Source organism: Phalacrocorax carbo, chromosome 5 (genome assembly GCF_963921805.1).
Source record: "Phalacrocorax carbo chromosome 5, bPhaCar2.1, whole genome shotgun sequence".
Taxonomy (NCBI): domain Eukaryota; kingdom Metazoa; phylum Chordata; class Aves; order Suliformes; family Phalacrocoracidae; genus Phalacrocorax; species Phalacrocorax carbo.
Window position 1 is genome coordinate 72,218,295 of NC_087517.1, and position 4,844 is coordinate 72,223,138.

The window sequence follows — 4,844 nt, forward strand, 5'->3', positions numbered from 1 at the left end:
CGCGTGAGGTGGGGGACGTTGCGGGGTAGGTCCTTGTTGAGTGACGGGATGCTGACTGACGGGGCGGTGTGTGTATTTTTGTTGTTTTTGTTTAGATGATGAAAAGGCACCTGGGACTTGGAGGACCGATGCAGTGGGCTGCCTGTGCGCTTGTTCTTCTGAAGGATGGGTGGACCGGGACTCTGGGCCCCTTGAAAGCTAAGTTGAGGCAACGGTGCTGAGGAAGGGGTTGGGGGAGGGAGGGGTTTTAAGGATGGCGCGGCGGAGCGGGCTGTCTGGGAAGCGGTCCCCTTTGGGAGCAGGGAAAAGGAGCAGGTTCCTCTTGAACGTGACGGGAACGTGTGCCGGGCAGGGGCGTTCCAGGCTGTGTGCGTTATTGTGCAGTGTGTGTGCTTTGTGTTGGGTGTCTCCGACCTTCCTCGGGTCTCGGTTGCTCTCTTTGTTCTTTAGGAGCCGGGCAGGTGCCTCGGCAGCGTTGGTAGTGCCCGGCGAGGCCCTAGTCGTGGGCTCGGCGCCCATCGGGCGCTTCTCTTTTGGCGTCGCAAGCTTCAGGCGTGGATCGTTTTGGCGTCTCGGACGGCCGTCTTGGGCGGCGTCGTTCCCGGCCGCGTGAGCGGCGCCGCTCTGTGGCTGTGAGTTTTTTGGGACTGGCACTTCTTCCTTGCATCCGTAGGCGGTTAGGTCTTGAAGCTGGGCTGGTTGCGCGTCTGTCGTCTCGGTTGTGAGAGGAAGCTCTTGTCACGGGCCGCGAAGCTGTTGGCGTTCTCTGGTGTTGCCGTAGGGCCTGCCGACGTCACCGTCGGGGTCCCGCAGGCGGTCTTGCCGGACGGGGGTTTCCGTCTGGGTGTCGCCGTTCTCTCCGAGAGCTGCCTGTCATCCTTCGGGGTGCGTTGCCTGTAGCGTTCTGCGTAGCGTTGTTCTGTGTGTGTCTTGGAGCCGCCCTGCCCGGGGATGTAGAGTCAGGGCAAGGTGGGTGGTGCTGGCATCTAGGGATGTGCCCAGGCTTTGCGGGGGTGGGGGAGGAGGGGAAGGAGTTTTGCAGCCGTCTCGGATCGACTGGCTGTCGTCGGCGGGTGAGGGAAGTAATTCCTGTTGGGTTTTGTGGGCCCCCAGGGAACAACCGTAGGTGTCTGGGGGAGGGAGCTAGAGTCTTAGCTGAGCAGGTAGCATGTCAAGGGTGTTCTGGCTTGTCTGTGTGCTGGGCTTAATGTCTGATGTATTGTGCTCATGTTTAAGAGCCGCCCTAGTTGGGCTCTCAAGGGCTGTTCCTACGTGCAATCGAGACCTGTGTCGTGGTTCAGCTGTGGCCGTGCATGCAGGTGACTTGTTTGACATCGGTTTGGCAGGTGCCGAGGGAGGAGTCGTGCAGGGTGACGGAGGGCGGTGCTGTCAGCAGGTGAGTGGGTGTGCAGTGTATCTAGAAGGAAGATGTGGCTGTTGGCTCTCTGAGCCCATTATGGTGTTCTTCTTTGGGCGCGTGCAAGGAGCTGAGCGGGATCCGGGCACCGGAGGGGAATCGCACAGGGTGAGCGGTGACGGGTGGGCTGAAGTGTAGCGATTCGTCCTGAGGTGTCGCGAGCAACGTGCGTTTGGCTCTTGCAGGTGGTGGGCGAGCCTCAAGGTGGCAACCGTATCTGATGGAGGCCAGGCAGGTGAGCTGTTGAGAGAAAGGTGCGTGTCTGAGATGGGGGGGTTTGTGCGGGTATCCTGAGAGTCCCGCAGCACCTGAGTGGGTCCTTTTTTGCTTGGGTTCTTGCAGGTGCCGCACGCAGGCTTCAGAGGGGAGACGCCACGTGCCGACGAGAGGTCCGAGAGGTGAGGGGGTTGAAGGCCAGGCTGTTGTTTGAGAGCAAGGTGTCTGTCGTACGGCCACCCAATTGAAGCGTTTGTCTCTGGTTTTGCAGGTTGTGCGCCGGCTGCCTTTGGGCCTGGATGCGCGTTTGAGGTGAGCTGGGTCGCAGAGGGGAGGGGCGCGGGGCTGGTGTGGTTCGTTCTTCCTTTTTTGGCAGAGCGACGGTAACTTTGTGTGTCCTGTGGTATCTCTAGGGGCCGCAGGGGGTGGTGTTCGTCCTCGTCCGGAATGGGCACGGAGCAGCCGGGTGAGCGGAGCAGCTGGGCGCATCTGAGGTAGACGGATGCAGCGGCCTAGGTCTTTGTAGAACGATGGGATGCTGACTGACAGGGCTGTTGTGTGGGGCTTGTGATTGTTTTTATTTTTCAGATGACGAAGAGGCAGCTGGTGACTGGAGGAGTGACGTGTGCTTGTCCTTCAGAAGGAAGGGAAGAGGGAGACTCTTGGCCCCTCGAAAGCTAAGTTGAGGCAACGGTGCTGGGGAAGGGGTTGGGGGAGCGAGGGGGGCACGGTTGGCTGTGGCAGGAAGGGGTTTTAAAGAGAGCGTAGGGGAGAGGGTTGTCTAGGAAGCGGTCCCCTTTGAGCAGGGCAACGGAGCGGGTTCCTCTGCAATATGACGGCAGCGTGCCCCGGGCAGGGCGGTTCCAGGCTGCGCGAGTCGTTGTGTAGCGCGTCTGTGTGTTTGGTGTTGGGTGCGTTTGACCTTCCTCGGGTCTCGGTTTTTCTTTGTTCCGTAGGATCGAGGCAGGTGCCTCGGCAGCGTTACTAGGGCCCGGCGAGGCCCTAGTCGTGGGCTCGGCGCCCATCGGGCGCTTCTCTTTTGGTGTCGCAAGCTTCCGGCGTGGATCGTTTTGGCGTCTCGGGTGGTTCTGGCCGGTGGTCTTGTGCCGCGCCGTTCCCGGCTGCGTGAGCGGCTCTGCTCGCTAGCTGTCGCTTTTAGGGACTGGCACTTCTTCCTTGCATCTTCAGGGGCTGAGGTCTTGAAGGCGGGCTGCTTGCGCATCCATCGCGTCAGTTTTGAGAGGAAGCGCTTGTCCCCGCCCACGAAGGTGTCGTCGTTTTGTGGCGTGGCGCTAGGAGCACGCTAGGGTTCTGCGCGTGCTCTTCCTGGATGGAGGTTTTCTGTACGTGCGTCGTCGGTCTCACCGAGTGACTTGGCTTGTTTTTTGAGGCGTGTTGTTGTTGGCGTTCCGTGTAGTGTTCGTCTGTGGTTGTGGTGTCTTGGCTTGGAGCCACCCTGCCCGGGGGTGTCGAGTCAGGGCAAGGTGGCACGGGAGCGATGAGAGGCTATGGCTTATGTGTCAAAGTGCCTTGCTGCTTTGGGGGAAAAGATGTGTGGCCCTTTTAGATTGAGCGGCCATTGTCAGTGGGTGAGAAAAAGAATTCCCACGGTGTTTTGTGGCTTCCCAGGGGATGACGGTAGCTGTCTGGGAGAGGGAGCTCCTGCTTCAGCGGAGCAGAGAACATCTCAAGGGCGTTCCGGCTTGGAGGTGGGTCGGGCGTAATGCTTGGTGTACGGTGTTCAGATGGCAGAGCAGGCCTAGCTGGGCTCTCGATGGGCTTGCTACCTCGGAACAAGGCCTGTGGAATGGCTAAGCTATTGCTGTTTATTGAGGGGACTTGTTTGATATTTTTGCAGATGCCGAGGGAGGAGTCGTGCAGGGCGACGGAGGAGGGCCGAGGATAGCGCTGTAAGCAGGTGAGTTGGTGCGTGGTGTATGTAGAAGGACGTGGCGACTGATGGCTCTGTGAGTGCAATATGGCAATAATATTTGAGGGTGCATGTGGTGGGCCAAGCGGGATCCGGGCACCGGAGGGGAACTGCACGGGGTGAGCAATGTTAGGTGCGCTGAAGTAGCGATGTGTCTCTCTGGGGCTTTGCAGTTAGTCATGAATAACCCCTGTTTGGGTCTTGCAGGTGGTGGTCAAGCTTGAACGTGGCAGTTGGAACTGATGGCGTCCAGGTAGGTGAGCTGGTGAGGAAAAGGTGCGAGTCTTAAACGGGGATTGGTGTGGGTAGCTTGACAGTTCTGCAGCCTCTCAGCAGGTGCCTTTCTGCTTGGATTTTTGCAGGTGCCGCAATCAGCCTTCAGAGGGGAGGCGACGCATGGCGACGAGAGGTCCGAGAAGGTGAGGCGATTGCGGTCAGGGCGGCGGTTCCGTACCAAGGTGTTGTGTGGCAAGTGGGTCGAAGCGTTTCTGTTTGGTTTTTTTAGATTGTGTGCGGCTGCCCTTGGGACTGGATGCGCATTTGAGGTGAGCTGGGTCGCAGGGAGGAGGGGCGTGGGGCTGGGGAGATCTTCCTTTGGAAGTGCAGTGGTAACATGATCTCCTGGTATCCCTAGGAGCCACAAGGGAGGACAACAGTGTGAGTCGGGCACGGCCACAGAGCAAGTGAGCAGAGCAGCTGGGCGCATCTGAGGTAGACGGATGCAGCGGCCTAGGTCTTTTTAGAGTGATGGGATGCTGACTGACAGGGCTGTTGTGTGGGGCTTGTGATTGTTTTTATTTTTCAGATGACGAAGAGGCAGCTGGTGACTGGAGGAGTGATTTGTGCTTGTCCTTCAGAAGGAAGGGAAGAGGGAGACTCTTGGCCCCTCGAAAGCTAAGTTGAGGCAACGGTGCTGGGGAAGGGGTTGGGGGAGCGAGGGGGGCACAGTTGGCTGTGGCAGGAAGGGGTTTTAAAGAGAGCGTAGGGGAGAGGGTTGTCTAGGAAGCGGTCCCCTTTGAGCAGGGCAATGGAGCGGGTTCCTCTGCAATATGACGGCAGCGTGCCCCGGGCAGGGCGGTTCCAGGCTGTGCGTGTCGTTGTGTAGCACGTCTGTGTGTTTGGTGTTGGGTGCGTTTGACCTTCCTCGGGTCTCGGTTTTTCTTTGTTCCGTAGGATCGAGGCAGGTGCCTCGGCAGCGTTACTAGGGCCCGGCGAGGCCCTAGTCATGGGCACGGCGCCCATCGGGCGCTTCTCTTTTGGTGTCGCAAGCTTCCGGCGTGG

General features: G+C 59.3%; 1 long non-coding RNA gene across 3 annotated transcripts; it reads left to right on the forward strand.

Moving 5' to 3' along the window:
• Positions 1 to 3,442: 3,442 nt before the first annotated feature.
• Positions 3,443 to 4,463, forward strand: LOC135313717 (uncharacterized). Of its 3 annotated transcripts, none has more exons than XR_010373245.1 (6): positions 3,443 to 3,551; positions 3,771 to 3,816; positions 3,900 to 3,982; positions 4,069 to 4,108; positions 4,198 to 4,274; positions 4,369 to 4,463. It is a non-coding gene; the product is annotated as an uncharacterized LOC135313717 (long non-coding RNA). The 3 variants fall into 3 exon arrangements; XR_010373246.1 differs by having other exon boundaries at positions 3,926 to 3,982; XR_010373247.1 differs by lacking the exon at positions 4,198 to 4,274.
• The last annotated feature ends 381 nt before the right edge of the window (positions 4,464 to 4,844 follow it).